At 37.4% G+C, this 21,383-nt stretch overlaps 7 non-coding genes across 7 annotated transcripts; all 7 read left to right on the top strand.

Moving 5' to 3' along the window:
- The first annotated feature begins 1,593 nt into the window (after nucleotides 1–1,593).
- Nucleotides 1,594–1,667, top strand: TRNAT-AGU (transfer RNA threonine (anticodon AGU)). The gene has a single exon. It is a non-coding gene; the product is annotated as a tRNA-Thr (tRNA).
- A 944-nt stretch (nucleotides 1,668–2,611) lies between these two features.
- Nucleotides 2,612–2,685, top strand: TRNAT-AGU (transfer RNA threonine (anticodon AGU)). Its single transcript has one exon. It is a non-coding gene; the product is annotated as a tRNA-Thr (tRNA).
- Nucleotides 2,686–4,648: 1,963 nt separating this feature from the next.
- Nucleotides 4,649–4,722, top strand: TRNAT-AGU (transfer RNA threonine (anticodon AGU)). The gene has a single exon. It is a non-coding gene; the product is annotated as a tRNA-Thr (tRNA).
- A 945-nt stretch (nucleotides 4,723–5,667) lies between these two features.
- On the top strand, nucleotides 5,668–5,741 carry TRNAT-AGU (transfer RNA threonine (anticodon AGU)). The gene has a single exon. It is a non-coding gene; the product is annotated as a tRNA-Thr (tRNA).
- Nucleotides 5,742–6,684: 943 nt separating this feature from the next.
- Nucleotides 6,685–6,758, top strand: TRNAT-AGU (transfer RNA threonine (anticodon AGU)). The gene has a single exon. It is a non-coding gene; the product is annotated as a tRNA-Thr (tRNA).
- Nucleotides 6,759–16,628: 9,870 nt separating this feature from the next.
- TRNAT-AGU (transfer RNA threonine (anticodon AGU)) lies at nucleotides 16,629–16,702 on the top strand. Its single transcript has one exon. It is a non-coding gene; the product is annotated as a tRNA-Thr (tRNA).
- A 1,965-nt stretch (nucleotides 16,703–18,667) lies between these two features.
- TRNAT-AGU (transfer RNA threonine (anticodon AGU)) lies at nucleotides 18,668–18,741 on the top strand. The gene has a single exon. It is a non-coding gene; the product is annotated as a tRNA-Thr (tRNA).
- Nucleotides 18,742–21,383: the final 2,642 nt, after the last annotated feature.

The following is a 21,383-nucleotide window of genomic DNA, read 5'->3' as shown; positions in this document are numbered from 1 at the left end:
TATAGCAGAAAACACATTTTCATCATCAACAATGAATTATTTATGCATTTATTACTATTAAGGTTGGTGCTGTGGCTTAGTAGTTAAAGCGCCTGTCTCGTAAACAGGAAATCATGAGTTCAAATATCAGCAGCACCCAACTGTTTTCTCCTTGCTTTCCGAATAATTTTCATCAAACAAGTGTTGAATACAATTTAAGAATAAACATCTGGTTCTATGAACTTTAGAATAAGTTATCTTAAAAATTAAATAAAATGCTTGGTATTATGAAAATTTTTGTAGGAATGCATTGACTGAAATAGGGAAAAGAAAATGACAAGGACAAGATAGAGGTGAATGATCACTCTATTGTTGAATTCAACTAATCCATTCTTCAGCAAGGTATATTTTAAAATGATATGAATAGGGTAAACTTCAAATTAGAGAGGTGTTTTTGAATAAGTGAAGAGTTTTCATTCATCTTAAGTGTTTGAGTAGAGAAGTGTGTGAACTTAGAAAAGAATATGAAAGTGAAAAAGCAAAGTTCTCTTGAACACCATAAAGGAAAGTGTTTCAAAATAAAGAATCAAGTGGTTGCTGTGGCTTAGCTGGTTAAAGCACCTGTTTAGTAAAAAGGAGATCCTGAGTTCAACTCTCAGCAGTGCCTTGCTTTTCTCATTGTTATATAACAAATCATTTTCATTAGGTCTTATTCCGATACAATTAAAATATAAAAGTCTGATTCATCTTACTGTTGAACAGATCATCTTTAACCTCATAAAAACCCAAGTATTTTCAAGATCATAGAATGAATACTGTTATTGCAAAATGAAAAAATTACTTATCTATGAGAAAGACGTAGATGAAATGTCTACCTAGATTGGAGCAATATTATTACCTTCATGAAAAAAATTTGTAAAGAATTCAAGAAATGAAATTGGGTTTTATAAGAGTACCTGTTTATTAAAACATATCAATCCTTGCGTAGTGATTGAGTATCTTTTCGTGTTTAAGATTACAATACATATAAAGAAGAATTTATAGCAGAAAACACATTTTCATCATCAACAATGAATTATTTATGCATTTTGTACTATTAACGTTGGTGCTGTGGCTTAGTGGTTAAAGCGCCTGTCTCGTAAACAGGAAATCATGAGTTCAAATATCAACAGCACCCAACTGTTTTCTCCTTGCTTTCCGAAAAATTTTCATCAAACAAGAGTTGAATACAATTTAAGAATAAACATCTGGTTCTATGAACTTTAGACTAAGTTATCTTAAAAATTAAATAAAATGCTTGCTATTGTGAAGATTTTTGTAGGAATGCATTGACTGAAATAGGGAAAAGAAAATGACAAAGAACAAGATAGAGGTGTGAATGATCACTCTATTGTTGAATTCAACTAATCCATTCTTCAGCAAGGTATATTTTAAAATGATATGAATAGGCTAAACTTCAAATTAGAGAGGTGTTTTTGAATGAGTGAAGAGTCTTCATTCATTTTAAGTGTTTGAGTAGAGAAGTGTGTGAACTTAGAAAAGAATATGAAAGTGAAAAAGCAATATTCTCTTGAACACCATAAAGAAAAGTGTTTCAAAATAAAGAATCAAGTGGGTGCTGTGGCTTAGCTGGTTAAAGCGCCTGTCTAGTAAACAGGAGATCCTGAGTTCAACTCTCAGCAGTGCCTTGCTTTTCTCATTGTTATATAACAAATCATTTTCATTAGGTCTTATTCCGATACAATTAAAATATAAAAGTCTGATTCATCTTACTGTTGAACGGATCATCTTTAACCTTATAAAAACCCAAGTATTTTCAAGATCATAGAATGAATACTGTTATTGCAAAATGAAAAAATTACTTATCTATGAGAAAGACGTAGATGAAATTTCTACCTAGATTTGAGCAATATTAATACCTTCATGATTTTTTTTTAAAGAATTCAAGAAATGAAATTGGGTTTTATAAGAGTACCTGTTTAATAAAACATAATAATACTTGCGTAGTGATTGAGTATGTTTTCGTGTTTAAGATTACAATACATATAAAGAAGAATTTATAGCAGGAAACACATTTTCATCATCAACAATGAATTATTTATGCATTTCTAACTATTAACGTTGGTGCTGTGGCTTAGTGGTTAAAGTGCCTGTCTCGTACACAGGAAATTCAGAGTTCAAATCTCAGCAGCACCTACCTGTTTTCTCCATGCTTTCCGAATAATTTTCATCAAATAAATGTTGAATACAATTTAAGAATAAACATCTGGTTCTATGAACTTTAGAATAAGTTATCTTAAAAATTAAATAAAATGCTTGGTATTGTGAAGATTTTTGTAGGAATGCATTGACTGAAATAGGGAAAGGAAAATGACAAAGAACAAGATAGAGGTGAATGATCACTTTATTGTTGAATTCAACTAATCCATTCTTCAGCAAGGTATATTTTAAAATGATATGAATAGGGTAAACTTCAAATTAGAGAGGTGTTTTTGAATAAGTGAAGAGTCTTCATTCATCTTAAGTGTTTGAGTAGAGAAGTGTGTGAACTTAGAAAAGAATATGAAAGTGAAAAAGCAATATTCTCTTGAACACCATAAAGAAAAGTGTTTCAAATTTAAGAATCAAGTAGGGTGCTGTGGCTTAGCTGGTTAAAGCGCCTGTCTAGTAAACAGGAGATCCTGAGTTCAACTCTCAGCAGTGCCTTGCTTTTCTCATTGTTATATAACAAATCATTTTCATTAGGTCTTATTCCGATACAATTAAAATATAAAAGTCTGATTCATCTTACTGTTGAACAGAGCATCTTTAACCTTATAAAAACCCAAGTATTTTCAAGATTATAGAATGAAACCTGTTATTGCAAAATGAAAAAAATACATATCTATGAGAAAGACGTAGATGAAATGTCTACCTAGATTGAAGCAATATCATTACCTTCATGAAAACAAATTGTAAAGAATTCAAGAAATAAAATTGGGTTTTATAAGAGTACCTGTTTATTAAAACATATCAATCCTTGCGTAGTGATTGAGTATCTTTTCGTGTTTAAGATTACAATACATATAAAGAAGAATTTATAGCAGAAAACACATTTTCATCATCAACAATGAATTATTTATGCATTTTTTACTATTAAGGTTGGTGCTGTGGCTTAGTAGTTAAAGCGCCTGTCTCGTAAACAGGAAATCATGAGTTCAAATATCAGCAGCACCCAACTGTTTTCTCCTTGCTTTCCGAATAATTTTCATCAAACAAGTGTTGAATACAATTTAAGAATAAACATCTGGTTCTATGAACTTTAGAATAAGTTATCTTAAAAATTAAATAAAATGCTTGGTATTATGAAAATTTTTGTAGGAATGCATTGACTGAAATAGGGAAAAGAAAATGACAAGGACAAGATAGAGGTGAATGATCACTCTATTGTTGAATTCAACTAATCCATTCTTCAGCAAGGTATATTTTAAAATGATATGAATAGGGTAAACTTCAAATTAGAGAGGTGTTTTTGAATAAGTGAAGAGTTTTCATTCATCTTAAGTGTTTGAGTAGAGAAGTGTGTGAACTTAGAAAAGAATATGAAAGTGAAAAAGCAATATTCTCTTGAACACCATAAAGAAAAGTGTTTCAAACTTAAGAATCATGTGGGAGTTGTGGCTTAGCTGGTTAAAGCGCCAGTGTAGTAAACAGGAGATCCTGAGTTCAACTCTCAGCAGTGCCTTGCTTTTCTCATTGTTATATAACAATTCATTTTCATTAGGTCTTATTCCGATACAATTAAAATATAAAAGTCTGATTCATCTTACTGTTGAGCAGATCATCTTTAACCTTATAAAAACCCAAGTATTTTCAAGATTATAGAATGAATACTGTTATTGCAAAATGAAAAAAATACTTATCTATGAGAAAGACATAAATGAAATGTCTACCTTGATTTGAGCAATATTAATACCTTCATGAAAAAAAAATGTAAAGAATTCAAGAAATGAAATCGGGTTTTATAAGAGTACCTGTTTATTAAAACATATTAATACTTGCGTAGTGATTGAGTATCTTCTCGTGTTTAAGATTACAATACATATAAAGAAGAATTTATAGCAGGAAACACATTTTCATCATCAACAATAAATTATTTATGCATTTCTTATTATTAACGTTGGTGCTGTGGCTTAGTGGTTAAAGAGCCTGTCTCGTAAACAGGACATCCTGAGTTTAAATCTCAGCAGCACCTGACTGTTTTCTCCATGCTTTCCGAATAATTTTCATCAAACAAATGTTGAATACAATTTAAGAATAAACATCTGGTTCTATGAACTTTAGAATAAGTTATCTTAAAAATTAAATAAAATGCTTGGTATTGTGAAGATTTTTGTAGGAATGCATTGACTGAAATAGGGAAAGGAAAATGACAAAGAACAAGATAGAGGTGAATGATCACTTTATTGTTGAATTCAACTAATCCATTCTTCAGCAAGGTATATTTTAAAATGATATGAATAGGGTAAACTTCAAATTAGAGAGGTGTTTTTGAATAAGTGAAGAGTCTTCATTCATCTTAAGTGTTTGAGTAGAGAAGTGTGTGAACTTAGAAAAGAATATGAAAGTGAAAAAGCAATATTCTCTTGAACATCATAAAGAAAAGTGTTTCAAATTTAAGAATCAAGTGGGTGCTGTGGCTTAGCTGGTTAAAGCGCCTGTCTAGTAAACAGGAGATCCTGAGTTCAACTCTCAGCAGTGCCTTGCTTTTCTCATTGTTATATAAAAAATCATTTTCATTAGGTCTTATTCCGATACAATTAAAATATAAAAGTCTGATTCATCTTACTGTTGAACAGATCATCTTTAACCTTATAAAAACCCAAGTATTTTCAAGATCATAGAATGAATACTGTTATTGCAAAATGAAAAAATTACTTATCTATGAGAAAGACGTAGATGAAATGTCTACCTAGATTGGAGCAATATTATTACCTTCATGAAAAAAAATTGTAAAGAATTCAAGAAATGAAATTGGGTTTTATAGGAGTACCTGTTTATTAAAACATATCAATCCTTGCGGAGTGATTGAGTATCTTTTCGTGTTTAAGATTACAATACATACAAAGAAGAATTTATAGCAGAAAACACATTTTCATCATCAACAATGAATTATTTATGCATTTTTTACTATTAAGGTTGGTGCTGTGGCTTAGTGGTTAAAGCGCCTGTCTCGTAAACAGGAAATCATGAGTTCAAATATCAGCAGCACCCAACTGTTTTCTCCTTGCTTTCCGAATAATTTTCATCAAACAAGTGTTGAATACAATTTAAGAATAAACATCTGGTTCTATGAACTTTAGAATAAGTTATCTTAAAAATTAAATAAAATGCTTGGTATTGTGAAGATTTTTGTAGGAATGCATTGACTGAAATAGGGAAAGGAAAATGACAAAGAACAAGATAGAGGTGAATGATCACTTTATTGTTGAATTCAACTAATCCATTCTTCAGCAAGGTATATTTTAAAATGATATGAATAGGGTAAACTTCAAATTAGAGAGGTGTTTTTGAATAAGTGAAGAGTCTTCATTCATCTTAAGTGTTTGAGTAGAGAAGTGTGTGAACTTAGAAAAGAATATGAAAGTGAAAAAGCAATATTCTCTTGAACACCATAAAGAAAAGTGTTTCAAATTTAAGAATCAAGTGGGTGCTGTGGCTTAGCTGGTTAAAGCGCCTGTCTAGTAAACAGGAGATCCTGAGTTCAACTCTCAGCAGTGCCTCGCTTTTCTCATTGTTATATAACAAATCATTTTCATTAGGTCTTATTCCGATACAATTAAAATATAAAAGTCTGATTCATCTTACTGTTGAACAGATCATCTTTAACCTTATAAAAACCCAAGTATTTTCAAGATCATAGAATGAATACTGTTATTGCAAAATGAAAAAATTACTTATCTATGAGAAAGACGTAGATGAAATTTCTACCTAGATTTGAGCAATATTAATACCGTCATGATTTTTTTTTAAAGAATTCAAGAAATGAAATTGGGTTTTATAAGAGTACCTGTTTAATAAAACATAATAATACTTGCGTAGTGATTGAGTATGTTTTCGTGTTTAAGATTACAATACATATAAAGAAGAATTTATAGCAGGAAACACGTTTTCATCATCAACAATGAATTATTTATGCATTTCTTACTATTAACGTTGGTGCTGTGGCTTAGTGGTTAAAGCGCCAATCTCTTACACAGGAAATTCAGAGTTCAAATCTCAGCAGCACCTACTTGTTTTCTCCATGCTTTCCGAATAATTTTCATCAAACAAATGTTGAATACAATTTAAGAATAAACATCTGCTTCTATGAACTTTAGAATAAGTTATCTTAAAAATTAAATAAAATGCTTGGTATTGTGAAGATTTTTGGAGGAATGCATTGACTGAAATAGGGAAAGGAAAATGACAAAGAACAAGATAGAGGTGAATGATCACTTTATTGTTGAATTCAACTAATCCATTCTTCAGCAAGGTATATTTTAAAATGATATGAATAGGGTAAACTTCAAATTAGAGAGGTGTTTTTGAATAAGTGAAGAGTCTTCATTCATCTTAAGTGTTTGAGTAGAGAAGTGTGTGAACTTAGAAAAGAATATGAAAATGAAAAAGCAATATTCTCTTGAACACCATAAAGAAAAGTGTTTCAAATTTAAGAATCAAGTGGGTGCTGTGGCTTAGCTGGTTAAAGCGCCTGTCTAGTAAACAGGAGATCCTGAGTTCAACTCTCAGCAGTGCCTTGCTTTTCTCATTGTTATATAACAAATCATTTTCATTAGGTCTTATTCCGATACAATTAAAATATAAAAGTCTGATTCATCTTACTGTTGAACAGATTATCTTTAACCTTATAAAAACCCAAGTATTTTCAAGATTATAGAATGAATACTGTTATTGCAAAATGAAAAAAATACATATCTATGAGAAAGACGTAGATGAAATGTCTACCTAGATTGGAGCAATATCATTACCTTCATGAAAAAAAATTGTAAAGAATTCAAGAAATAAAATTGGGTTTTATAAGAGTACCTGTTTATTAAAACATATCAATCCTTGCGGAGTGATTGAGTATCTTTTCGTGTTTAAGATTACAATACATATAAAGAAGAATTTATAGCAGAAAACACATTTTCATCATCAACAATGAATTATTTATGCATTTTTTACTATTAAGGTTGGTGCTGTGGCTTAGTGGTTAAAGCATCTGTTTAGTAAACAGGAAATCATGAGTTCAAATATCAGCAGCACCCAACTGTTTTCTCCTTGCTTTCCGAATAATTTTCATCAAACAAGTGTTGAGAACAATTTAAGAATAAACATCTGGTTCTATGAACTTTAGAATAAGTTATCTTAAAAATTAAATAAAATGCTTGGTATTATGAAAATTTTTGTAGGAATGCATTGACTGAAATAGGGAAAAGAAAATGACAAGGACGAGATAGAGGTGAATGATCACTCTATTGTTGAATTCAACTAATCCATTCTTCAGCAAAGTATATTTTAAAATGATATGAATAGGGTAAACTTCAAATTAGAGAGGTGTTTTTGAATAAGTGAAGAGTTTTCATTCATCTTAAGTGTTTGAGTAGAGAAGTGTGTGAACTTAGAAAATAATATGAAAGTGAAAAAGCAAAGTTCTCTTGAACACCATAAAGGAAAGTGTTTCAAAATAAAGAATCAAGTGGTTGCTGTGGCTTAGCTGGTTAAAGCACCTGTTTAGTAAAAAGGAGATCCTGAGTTCAAAGCTCAGCAGCTCCTTGTTTTTCTCATTGTTATATAACAAATCATTTTCATTAGGTCTTATTCCGATACAATTAAAATATAAAAGTCTGATTCATCTTACTGTTGAACAGATCATCTTAAACCTTATAAAAACAGAAGTATTTTCAAGATTATAGAATGAATACTGTTATTGCAAAATGAAAAAAATACATATCTATGAGAAAGACGTAGATGAAATTTCTACCTAGATTTGAGCAATATTGATACCTTCATGATTTTTTTTTAAAGAATTCAAGAAATGAAATTGGGTTTTATAAGAGTACCTGTTTATTAAAACATATTAATACTTGCGTACTGATTGAGTATCTTTTCGTGTTTAAGATTACAATACATATAAAGAAGAATTTATAGCAGGAAACACATTTTCATCATCAACAATGAATTATTTATGCATTTCTTACTATTAACGTTGGTGCTGTGGCTTAGTGGTTAAAGCCCCTGTCTCGTAAACAGGAAATCATGAGTTCAAATATCAGCAGCACCCAACTGTTTTCTCCTTGCTTTCCGAATAATTTTCATCAAACAAGTGTTGAATACAATTTAAGAATAAACATCTGGTTCTATGAACTTTAGAATAAGTTATCTTAAAAATTAAATAAAATGCTTGGTATTTTGAAGATTTTTGTAGGAATGCATCGACTGATATAGGGAAAAGAAAATGACAAAGAAAATGATAGAGGTGAGTGATCACTCTATTGTTGAATTCAACTAATCCATTCTTCAGCAAGGTATATTTTAAAATGATATGAATAGGGTAAACTTCAAATTAGAGAGGTGTTTTTGAATGACTGAAGAGTCTTCATTCATCTTAAGTGTTTGAGTAGAGAAGTGTGTGAACTTAGAAAAGAATATGAAAGTGAAAAAGCAATATTCTCTTGAACACCATAAAGAAAAGTGTTTCAAATTTAAGAATCAAGTAGGGTGCTGTGGCTTAGCTGGTTTATGGCTGAGATACCCGCCACCCCCTCTCAACACAATCCCCAAAAGGAGGGAAACCGGAAACAGTTCTTAAAGTTTTTGGATGTGGGATGGAGTGACCATCCCGGCCGTATTTATTAAAACAAAAAATTAAACATTAAACGTTTTCATGTTATGTACAATTTCATTATCACATTACGATGTTTGGCTAACCTTAACATAATCTCTAATACAGAGGTTCTCCTAGCCGAACTAGCATCCTACAAAAACATTCTCTAAGAACACTGAAATTGTACATCCTAACGTTTAAGGGCCAACGGCAAGGTCATAACCGGTGTCAAGATCCCTAACCAGACTTACCCCTCCCACTTGGGAGGGGCGACAGCACAGAGGCTTACCTCAAGTGCAACTACTAACAATTTCCCTTGACTTGACGGGGGCACTTAAGACTCGACGCCATTTAAAGGTCGTTCGAACACTTGTGTGTGGTATCTAGAAGGTATCGTTGACCTCTCCCCACCCCACACAACTTACCGCATCTGCCGTCGCAGATGACCCTGGCCCCGGGAAATTCCCCAGGAGGGGGCTGTAACCCCTCCTACAAAGGAAGGGGCCTTGACCGCCTTTCCTTTACTTCCGGCGACCCGCCCTTAGACGGGACCGCCTCCCCACTGAGGGGCCAATGGCCACCTCTCCCGAGCGCTCCCATCCGTGTTGGGTGACGCCCACTCATAGGGATCTACCAATTAGTGCTCACCGATCATGACCTTACCGCCTACCAAAAATAAATACGACAATTCTTAAACCTATGAAAACATTGGTCACTACGACCGAAACAGCATGCTAGAAATGCAACACTACGTCAAATCATTTTAATCGTAACAACCTAGACGATATTCACATACTTTATTATGATTAACCACAAACTGATACTGTCACAGCCTGTAAACGAAATGGAAAAACCAACTTATAAATTCACTTTATTGCACAACAACTTGCTGTCCTCAGGGGCTGGTGGGTGGGTCAAAATTGGCTCTTCGTTCCGTCCCGAGCTCACGTGTAGCGAGGAGGTGCAGCTTCGGAGCACAAGAACAAGAGGACGTCTTCTGGTCTTGCGCCTTCTTTTATCCGTCTTCAGGGCGGGCGAAAACCCGCCCCTGCCTGCCCCGAGGGCGTGGCTGGCTGCGTCGGTGTCTAGGCCAGCCCACTCTAGGGCGGGAAAAAAGCGCGCCCCGGCTACGCCGCTTCGGGCATACCAGCCGAGACGCGCCTCCCGCCCAAAAATGGCTTCCCGGGGGGATCGAGGCACTCAGCCATACGTTCGGGGGGACCGAGTGGTCGCCCCTTTCCATATGGCTGAGATACCCGCCACCCCCTCTCAACACAATCCCCAAAAGGAGGGAAACCGGAAACAGTTCTTAAAGTTTTTGGATGTGGGATGGAGTGACCATCCCGGCCGTATTTATTAAAACAAAAAATTAAACATTAAACGTTTTCATGTTATGTACAATTTCATTATCACATTACGATGTTTGGCTAACCTTAACATAATCTCTAATACAGAGGTTCTCCTAGCCGAACTAGCATCCTACAAAAACATTCTCTAAGAACACTGAAATTGTACATCCTAACGTTTAAGGGCCAACGGCAAGGTCATAACTGTTGTCAAGATCCCTAACCAGACTTACCCCTCCCACTTGGGAGGGGCGACAGCACAGAGGCTTACCTCAAGTGCAACTACTAACAATTTCCCTTGACTTGACGGGGGCACTTAAGACTCGACGCCATTTAAAGGTCGTTCGAACACTTGTGTGTGGTATCTAGAAGGTATCGTTGACCTCTCCCCACCCCACACAACTTACCGCATCTGCCGTCGCAGATGACCCTGGCCCCGGGAAATTCCCCAGGAGGGGGCTGTAACCCCTCCTACAAAGGAAGGGGCCTTGACCGCCTTTCCTTTACTTCCGGCGACCCGCCCTTAGACGGGACCGCCTCCCCACTGAGGGGCCAATGGCCACCTCTCCCGAGCGCTCCCATCCGTGTTGGGTGACGCCCACTCATAGGGATCTACCAATTAGTGCTCACCGATCATGACCTTACCGCCACAGGTCCGGATAGTTGACCGGCTATCCGGACCCCCCACAAAACTCCTACCTAAAGGTCATGTTTTAAAGATTTTAACCAGGCTAGGAAGTCTCCTATGAGTAACTCATTCCCCGCCCTCGACAAATGCACACCATCCCCCAGATACATACTGTCATCATTAATACAATTATGCGAGATCGAATGCAATGTCTTGGAACGGAACAACCTACTTACTTTGTTATTCAATTTTTTAACAGAATGATTCAAAGCAGGGATCGAGATAGCCCCCCGCCACACTTTTCGTGGGATTATATGAGACCACGCAATTAGGCACCCCGGAACTCTCCTCGCTAACCAACTTACCGTGGAAAGCATAGCCTCCAGGAGAAGTCGTCTACCGGTGGTGACCAAATCATTGCCCCCCAAATGCACTATGACTATGGACGGCGGTGACCTCATCCGCTCTAACAAGCCCTCAAAAAATTCCTGAAACTGGTCAATACAGAGACCGCCCCTTCCGTAGAAGGACACTCTGTACCCGTATTCCCCAGGTACGTGAATCATGTCACCTGCTTTGAATACGTCTGCGGCCCGTCTCACGTATGAGTGGCCCACGACCCACACCTCCTTCCTCACAGCCGGTGACGTGCGACCGCTGACCTGGTGTTGGGTCGACTGCTCAGTCTGCCCTGCCGCGTAGGCTTGCGCAACTGAAAACAAACAAAAGACAAGAGGCGTGAGTACATGATTACAGCTTCACAACATGTGCAATCGCACGTACCTCTTATAACAATTGGAGGACCAGCGCCCCACACGTTTCACTTGCTCGACATTAAGACCCCTGGCTGTAGCTTCAGTGGCAGCCCCTATACGAAAGGAGTGGGTCCCAAATTCGCCCGGGTCCAAGCCCGCTGCGGCAATGGCCATTGCAAGCACCCGTTGAAACTGAAACCTCGTCAGCGGGGTGGCGTCTGCATGCCTCAACAATGTCCCCCCCCATGATGCCACCCTTCGTGCTAGGTAATCTTCTAAGCACTGTACCGGACACATGGATGACTCGGGGTTCCTGCGAATGATTGTGCAGTCCCCTCTCCCATCTTGGTCAGTCTTGGACCTGAGAAAGGAGACAATCATCGCATCACCCCTGATCTGGACATGCTCCCTGCACAAGCCCCCCGTCACATCCTGTTTGTTCCTTGCAACTAGCTCACTAACTCTCATAGCCCCGTGAAATGCCAGCGTAAATGCAGTCCGGAACAAACAGGTCTCGAACGGGGACGAGCATGTGTTCGGGAGTGTGGCCAGTAACTGGGACAACCTGTCTAGACCTATCGGTCGTCGTACGTCTACTCTGCGACCCTCTAGACGTTGCCACCCACGCAGCGCTTTCTGTACCGTGAAAGACGCTGTTGGGTCCAGGATGCCATGGGCCCTGGCAACAAAGGAAATGGCGGCACGATGCCTTTGGGCCGTAGCCACCGATTTCCCAGCCCTACGTAAGGACATCAGAAAAAGTACTACCAACTCTTCCTGACCCCAAAGTCCCCCTCTCTCTGCCCCCAAAAAGGCTAAATAGGCCTGGAACGCCCCTTCATATGCCTTCCTTGTCCTGGGTGCTAGACTCTCTCCCACGAGGTGACGAAGTTCGGGGCACCGAGAGACCAGAGAGCTTCGGGGAAGGGTGCCGGCTCCGGGTCCGCTGACGGAAGGAAACCCGAGAAAGCCTGCATGTGAAAACGAGACAGTGCATCAGCAGCCTGATTCATCACCCCTGGGACATGTTTTGCTCTGAATACCACGTTCAGTTGCATACACAGTAAGACAATTTCTTTGAGCAGCCTCAAAATCAATTTACAACGGGCTGCCTGACTATTGATGCATTCTACCACGGTCATATTGTCGGACCAAAACACAACAGAATGATCTCTGAACCCTTCTGGCCAGGTTCTCAGGGCCACCAGAATGGGAAATAGTTCAAGGAAAGCGATGTTACTCGTCAGCCCCTTCTCGTGCCACCATAGGGGCCACTTTTGTGCCGACCATTTTGTGCCGAAGATGGCGCCAAAACCTACGCTTCCTGCTGAATCTGACCATAGCCCAAGCTCTTCGGAGGACACGGCTGGCTTGTTCCAGACGACTCGGCCATTGAAGTCCGCCAAGAATGCTAACCAGATCCGCATGTCCTGGCGGACCTCAGCCGATAACCTTGTGCGATGATGACCCTCCTTTAGGCCAACCATCGCTTGGGCAATTGAGCGGGAAAAGGGGCGAGCCATTGGTATCACCCTCAAGGCAAAGTTCAACTTTCCCACTAACTGTTGCAACTGATGCAGTGTAACTTTGGATGCATTTAAACATACTTGGAGGGCTGCCCTGAATTTTGACACTTTGCTAGCTGGTAAACGGAAGCACCCCTCCCTTGAGTCCAACTCGATCCCCAAAAACTCGAGGCAAGTCGTGGGACCCATAGTTTTACCCGGTGCCAATGGCACGCCAAGATGATCCATTAACACACAGAATTCAGCTAAGGCCTGGGCACATTCGGGATTACCGGCGGGGCCAAGGAACAGAAAGTCGTCAAGGTAGTGCATTACATTTCGGAAACCCGTTTTCCTAGTGAACACCCATTGCAGGAAAGTACTGAATTGCTCAAAGTAAGCACATGATATAGAGCATCCCATTGGCATACACCTATCCATGTAAAATGACCCCTGGAACCCGAATCCCAGAAGACGCTGATCGTCTGGGTGTACCGGGAGCAACCGGAACGCTGACTCGATATCAGATTTCGCCATCAACGTCCCGTGCCCCAGGCGATTCAAGATGGCTACCGCCTCATCAAAAGATGCGTATCGCACCGAACAAACTTCTGGATCAATTGCGTCGTTCACCGAAAGACCATGTGGAGCAGAGAGATTATGGATCAAACGAAACTCACCCGGGTCCTTTTTGGGGACCACCCCTAACGGAGAACAAACGAAATCCGGTACCGGGGGTTCACTAAACGGGCCGGCGACCCGTCCCCGGCTAACCTCTTTCTGAATTTTTTCTTGCACTACAGATGTATGTTGTAAAACGGAAAGTTGATTTTTGCACATCCCTACACCCTGAAAGTCCCCTACCGGGATGCGGAAACCATGTGTAAAACCGTTCCGCAGCACCCCGGCAGAAGTACGATCCGGGTATTCGCTGAGCCAGGGAATCATTGCCAAGGTATCAATCGGGGTTGGTAAAGGCGCCCCTCGGCCTAGCTTAGACCTGTTTGGCGCCTCCCTTACCCCCATTCTCACCCGTTCTGGCTCTGCACGATGACTCAGGATGGGACGACCCACACGTACTACACTCATGTTTGAATTTACACGATCCCGGAGGCCTGGTACATTTCCCCTTGTTGAAATTAAAACAGAAACCCTTTCTCCCTGTGTTGCCTGCGGGCCTCGACTGGTCGTCGGTGCTCGTACTTGTTCGAAAGGGCGTCCCCACATTTTGGCGGGAGTAATCAACAACATTGCTCCCGACCAATGGCATTCTTAACATTCCCGATTCTTTCATTTTATCCCATGTTAAAGAATCGTAACAATCCCAAGTCAAACTCTTGTTATGTTCCTTTTCTTTCCTGAACAGATTGTCATAACAAAACCAATGGTTACCTTGATACGCTGTCGAGTAACCCATAATTCGTGATTGATAAACGGGAAACTCAGGAAGCAACTCGGGCCTACGTTCCCCCAAAATCGATGTGAAAATACCCCATGCATTGCCCCAGTTGCCAATGTTCTCATTTACCTTAAAGGCGGCCATCTTTGCGCGCCAAACACTTGGATGCATTAAGTCCTTCTGACTTTTCACATGCTCCACATCATAATGATCAACAAGCAGGGAAAAAATATTCACGTACTCCCCCGCCCAGATCTTTTCCTTTATAGCTAAAGGCACATGTTGTCCCAATCTCTCTCTACGAGAGGGTGCTGACTCGTCCCTTGCAATCGGCAATGGCCGCTTACCTGAACCGGACGCAGCTTCTGCCGCTTGCGGCTTGTCTATCCCCGCCAACGGCGTAGCCACTCTAGCTGCCTCTTTCTTCTCACGAAGCCCTTTTATCAGCGCCTGTGCCTCGGCAGCCGTGGCGCCATCACTACTATCCCCCAACCATGCTGCTAGCTGTGCTGCCAGCTCGGGGGGCATGTCTTCCTTGGATGTCGGGGTGACGACAACGGGGATTGGATTCCCCTCAATCGGTACTGGGGTCGGCGCCTCGAGCGGGGCAGAGGGAACCGGGACGCCCCCACCGGCTGGAACCTTTCTCGGCCTCTTAGGTCTCCCTCCAGCCGGCGCAGGGCCCGAACCCTCCTCCCCATCTCGCTCCGCCAACCGTTTCTTTATGTCGGACACTTCTTTGCAAAGGGCCCGCACCATCTGGTCGGTCGACATTCTCTTTGCGCCTTTCTTGGGCATCTCTCCGAGGAAGTATCTAAAAGACAAAGAAAAAGATCAAAACGCTCAAAATTGGCTCTTCGTTCCGTCCCGAGCTCACGTGTAGCGAGGAGGTGCAGCTTCGGAGCACAAGAACAAGAGGACGTCTTCTGGTCTTGCGCCTTCTTTTATCCGTCTTCAGGGCGGGCGAAAACCCGCCCCTGCCTGCCCCGAGGGCGTGGCTGGCTGCGTCGGTGTCTAGGCCAGCCCACTCTAGGGCGGGAAAAAAGCGCGCCCCGGCTACGCCGCTTCGGGCATACCAGCCGAGACGCGCCTCCCGCCCAAAAATGGCTTCCCGGGGGGATCGAGGCACTCAGCCATACGTTCGGGGGGACCGAGTGGTCGCCCCTTTCCAAAAGCGCCTGTCTAGTAAACAGGAGATCTTGAGTTCAACTCTCAGCAGTGCTTTGCTTTTCTCATTGTTATATAACAAATCATTTTCATTAGGTCTTATTCCGATACAATTAAAATATAAAAGTCTGATTCATCTTACTGTTGAACAGATCATCTTAAACCTTATAAAAACAGAAGTATTTTCAAGATTATAGAATGAATACTGTTATTGCAAAATGAAAAAAATACATATCTATGAGAAAGACGTAGATGAAATTTCTACCTAGATTTGAGCAATATTAATACCTTCATAAATTTTTTTTTAAAGAATTCAAGAAATGAAATTGGGTTTTATAGGAGTACCTGTTTATTAAAACATATTAATACTTGCGTAGTGATTGAGTATCTTCTCGTGTTTAAGATTACAATACATATAAAGAAGAATTTATAGCAGGAAACACATTTTCATCATCAACAATAAATTATTTATGCATTTCTTATTATTACCGTTGGTGCTGTGGCTTAGTGGTTAAAGCGCCTGACTCGTAAACAGGAAATCCTGAGTTCAAATGTCAGCAGCACCTAACTGTTTTCTCCATGCTTTCCAAATAATTTTCATCAAACAAATGTTGAATACAGTTTAAGAATAAACATCTGTTTCTATGAACTTTAGAATAAGTTATCTTAAAAATTAAATAAAATGCTTGGTATTGTGAAGATTTTTGTAGGAATGCATTGACTGAAATAGGGAAAAGAAAATGACAAAGAACAAGATAGAGGTGAATGATCACTCTATTGTTGAATTCAACTAATCCATTCTTCAGCAAGGTATATTTTAAAATGATATGAATAGGGTAAACTTCAAATTAGAGAGGTGTTTTTGAATAAGTGAAGAGTCTTCATTCATCTTAAGTGTTTGAGTAGAGAAGTGTGTGAACTTAGAAAAGAATATGAAAGTGAAAAAGCAATATTCTCTTGAACATCATAAAGAAAAGTGTTTCAAATGTAAGAATCAAGTGGGTGCTGTGGCTTAGCTGGTTAAAGCGCCTGTCTAGTAAACAGGAGATCCTGAGTTCAACTCTCAGCAGTGCCTTGCTTTTCTCATTGTTATATAACAAATCATTTTCATTAGGTCTTATTCCGATACAATTAAAATATAAAAGTCTGATTCATCTTACTGTTGAACAGATCATCTTTAACCTTATAAAAACCCAAGTATTTTCAAGATCATAGAATGAATACTGTTATTGCAAAATGAAAAAATTACTTATCTATGAGAAAGACGTAGATGAAATGTCTACCTAGATTGGAGCAATATTATTACCTTCATGAAAAAAAATTGTAAAGAATTCAAGAAATGAAATTGGGTTTTATAAGAGTACCTGTTTATTAAAACATATCAATCATTGCGTAGTGATTGAGTATCTTTTCGTGTTTAAGATTACAATACATATAAAGAAGAATTTATAGCAGGAAACACATTTTCATCATCAACAATGAATTATTTATGCATTTCTTACTATTAACGTTGGTGCTGTGGCTTATTGGTTAAAGCGCCTGTCTCGTACACAGGAAATTCAGAGTTCAAATCTCAGCAGCACCTACCTGTTTTCTCCATGCTTTCCGAATAATTTTCATCAAACAAATGTTGAATACAATTTAAGAATAAACATCTGGTTCTATGAACTTTAGAATAAGTTATCTTAAAAATTAAATAAAATGCTTGGTATTGTGAAGATTTTTGTAGGAATGCATTGACTGAAATAGGGAAAGGAAAATGACAAAGAACAAGATAGAGGTGAATGATCACTTTATTGTTGAATTCAACTAATCCATTCTTCAGCAAGGTATATTTTAAAATGATATGAATAGGGTAAATTTCAAATTAGAGAGGTGTTTTTGAATAAGTGAAGAGTCTTCATTCATCTTAAGTGTTTGAGTAGAGAAGTGTGTGAACTTAGAAAAGAATATGAAAGTGAAAAAGCAATATTCTCTTGAACACCATAAAGAAAAGTGTTTCAAATTTAAGAATCAAGTGGGTGCTGTTGCTTAGCTGGTTAAAGCGCCTGTCTAGTAAACAGGAGATCCTGAGTTCAACTCACAGCAGTGCCTTGCTTTTCTCATTGTTATATAACAAATCATTTTCATTAGGTCTTATTCCGATACAATTAAAATATAAAAGTCTGATTCATCTTACTGTTGAACAGATCATCTTTAACCTTATAAAAACCCAAGTATTTTCAAGATTATAGAATGAATACTGTTATTGCAAAATGAAAAAAATACATATCTATGAGAAAGACGTAGATGAAATGTCTACCTAGATTGGAGCAATATCATTACCTTCATGAAAAAAAATTGTAAAGAATTCAAGAAATAAAATTGGGTTTTATAAGAGTACCTGTTTATTAAAACATATCAATCCTTGCGTAGTGATTGAGTATCTTTTCGTGTTTAAGATTACAATACATATAAAGAAGAATTTATAGCAGAAAACACATTTTCATCATCAACAATGAATTATTTATGCATTTGTTACTATTAAGGTTGGTGCTGTGGCTTAGTGGTTAAAGCGCCTGTCTCATAAACAGGAAATCATGAGTTCAAATATCAGCAGCACCCAACTGTTTTCTCCTTGCTTTCCGAATAATTTTCATCAAACAAGTGTTGAATACAATTTAAGAATAAACATCTGGTTCTATGAACTTTAGAATAAGTTATCTTAAAAATTAAATAAAATGCTTGGTATTGTGAAGATTTTTGTAGGAATGCATTGACTGAAATAGGGAAAGGAAAATGACAAAGAACAAGATAGAGGTGAATGATCACTTTATTGTTGAATTCAACTAATCCATTCTTCAGCAAGGTATATTTTAAAATGATATGAATAGGGTAAACTTCAAATTAGAGAGGTGTTTTTGAATAAGTGAAGAGTCTTCATTCATCTTAAGTGTTTAAGTAGAGAAGTGTGTGAACTTAGAAAAGAATATGAAAGTGAAAAAGCAATATTCTCTTGAACACCATAAAGAAAAGTGTTTCAAATTTAAGAATCAAGTAGGGTGCTGTGGCTTAGCTGGTTAAAGCGCCTGTCTAGTAAACAGGAGATCCTGAGTTCAACTCTCAGCAGTGCCTTGCTTTTCTCATTGTTATATAACAAATCATTTTCATTAGGTCTTATTCCGATACAATTAAAATATAAAAGTCTGATTCATCTTACTGTTGAACAGAGCATCTTTAACCTTATAAAAACCCAAGTATTTTCAAGATTATAGAATGAATACTGTTATTGCAAAATGAAAAAAATACATATCTATGAGAAAGACGTAGATGAAATGTCTACCTAGATTGGAGCAATATCATTACCTTCATGAAAAAAATTGTAAAGAATTCAAGAAATAAAATTGGGTTTTATAAGATTACCTGTTTATTAAAACATATCAATCCTTGCGTAGTGATTGAGTATCTTTTCGTGTTTAAGAATACAATACATATAAAGAAGAATTTATAGCAGAAAACACATTTTCATCATCAACAATGAATTATTTATGCATTTTTTACTATTAAGGTTGGTGCTGTGGCTTAGTGGTTAAAGCGCCTGTCTCGTAAACAGGAAATCATGAGTTCAAATGTCAGCAGCACCCAACTGTTTTCTCCTTGCTTTCCGAATAATTTTCATCAAACAAGTGTTGAATACAATTTAAGAATAAACATCTGGTTCTATGAACTTTAGAATAAGTTATCTTAAAAATTAAATAAAATGCTTGGTATTGTGAAGATTTTTGTAGGAATGCATTGACTGAAATAGGGAAAGGAAAATGACAAAGAACAAGATAGAGGTGAATGATCACTTTATTGTTGAATTCAACTAATCCATTCTTCAGCAAGGTATATTTTAAAATGATATGAATAGGGTAAACTTCAAATTAGAGAGGTGTTTTTGAATAAGTGAAGAGTCTTCATTCATCTTAAGTGTTTGAGTAGAGAAGTGTGTGAACTTAGAAAAGAATATGAAAGTGAAAAAGCAATATTCTCTTGAACACCATAAAGAAAAGTGTTTCAAATTTAAGAATCAAGTAGGGTGCTGTGGCTTAGCTGGTTAAAGCGCCTATCGAGTAAACAGGAGATCCTGAGTTCAACTCTCAGCAGTGCCTTGCTTTTCTCATTGTTATATAACAAATCATTTTCATTAGGTCTTATTCCGATACAATTAAAATATAAAAGTCTGATTCATCTTACTGTTGAACAGAGCATCTTTAACCTTATAAAAACCCAAGTATTTTCAAGATTATAGAATGAATACTGTTATTGCAAAATGAAAAAAATACATATCTATGAGAAAGACGTAGATGAAATGTCTACCTAGATTGGAGCAATATCATTACCTTCATGAAAAAAAATTGTAAAGAATTCAAGAAATAAAATTGGGTTTTATAAGAGTACCTGTTTATTAAAACATATCAATCCTTGCGTAGTGATTGAGTATCTTTTCGTGTTTAAGATTACAATACATATAAAGAAGAATTTATAGCAGAAAACACTTTTTCATCATCAACAATGAATTATTTATACATTTTTTACTATTAAGGTTGGTGCTGTGGCTTAGTGGTTAAAGCGCCTGTCTCGTAAACAGGAAATCATGAGTTCAAATATCAGCAGCACCCAACTGTTTTCTCCTTGCTTTCCGAATAATTTTCATCAAACAAGTGTTGAATACAATTTAAGAATAAACATCTGGTTCTATGAACTTTAGAATAAGTTATCTTAAAAATTAAATAAAATTCTTGGTATTATGAAAATTTTTGTAGGAATGCATTGACTGAAATAGGGAAAAGAAAATGACAAGGACAAGATAGAGGTGAATGATCACTCTATTGTTGAATTCAACTAATCCATTCTTCAGCAAGGTATATTTTAAAATGATATGAATAGGGTAAACTTCAAATTAGAGAGGTGTTTTTGAATAAGTGAAGAGTTTTCATTCATCTTAAGTGTTTGAGTAGAGAAGTGTGTGAACTTAGAAAAGAATATGAAAGTGAAAAAGCAAAGTTCTCTTGAACACCATAAAGGAAAGTGTTTCAAAATAAAGAATCAAGTGGTTGCTGTGGCTTAGCTGGTTAAAGCACCTGTTTAGTAAAAAGGAGATCCTGAGTTCAACTCTCAGCAGTGCCTTGCTTTTCTCATTGTTATATAACAAATCATTTTCATTAGGTCTTATTCCGATACAATTAAAATATAAAAGTCTGATTCATCTTACTGTTGAACAGATCATCTTTAACCTTATAAAAACCCAAGTATTTTCAAGATCATAGAATGAATACTGTTATTGCAAAATGAAAAAATTACTTATCTATGAGAAAGACGTAGATGAAATGTCTACCTAGATTGGAGCAATATTATTACCTTCATGAAAAAAATTTGTAAAGAATTCAAGAAATGAAATTGGGTTTTATAAGAGTACCTGTTTATTAAAACATATCAATCCTTGCGTAGTGATTGAGTATCTTTTCGTGTTTAAGATTACAATACATATAAAGAAGACTTTATAGCAGAAAACACATTTTCATCATCAACAATGAATTATTCATGCATTTTGTACTATTAACGTTGGTGCTGTGGCTTAGTGGTTAAAGCGCCTGTCTCGTAAACAGGAAATCATGAGTTCAAATATCAGCAGCACCCAACTGTTTTCTCCTTGCTTTCCGAAAAATTTTCATCAAACAAGTGTTGAATACAATTTAAGAATAAACATCTGGTTCTATGAACTTTAGAATAAG

Source organism: Lissotriton vulgaris, chromosome 12 (assembly GCF_964263255.1).
Source record: "Lissotriton vulgaris chromosome 12, aLisVul1.2, whole genome shotgun sequence".
NCBI lineage: Eukaryota > Metazoa > Chordata > Amphibia > Caudata > Salamandridae > Lissotriton > Lissotriton vulgaris.
The sequence above is the reverse complement of the archived record's forward strand: the minus strand, read 5'-3'. Positions and strand labels throughout refer to the sequence as shown.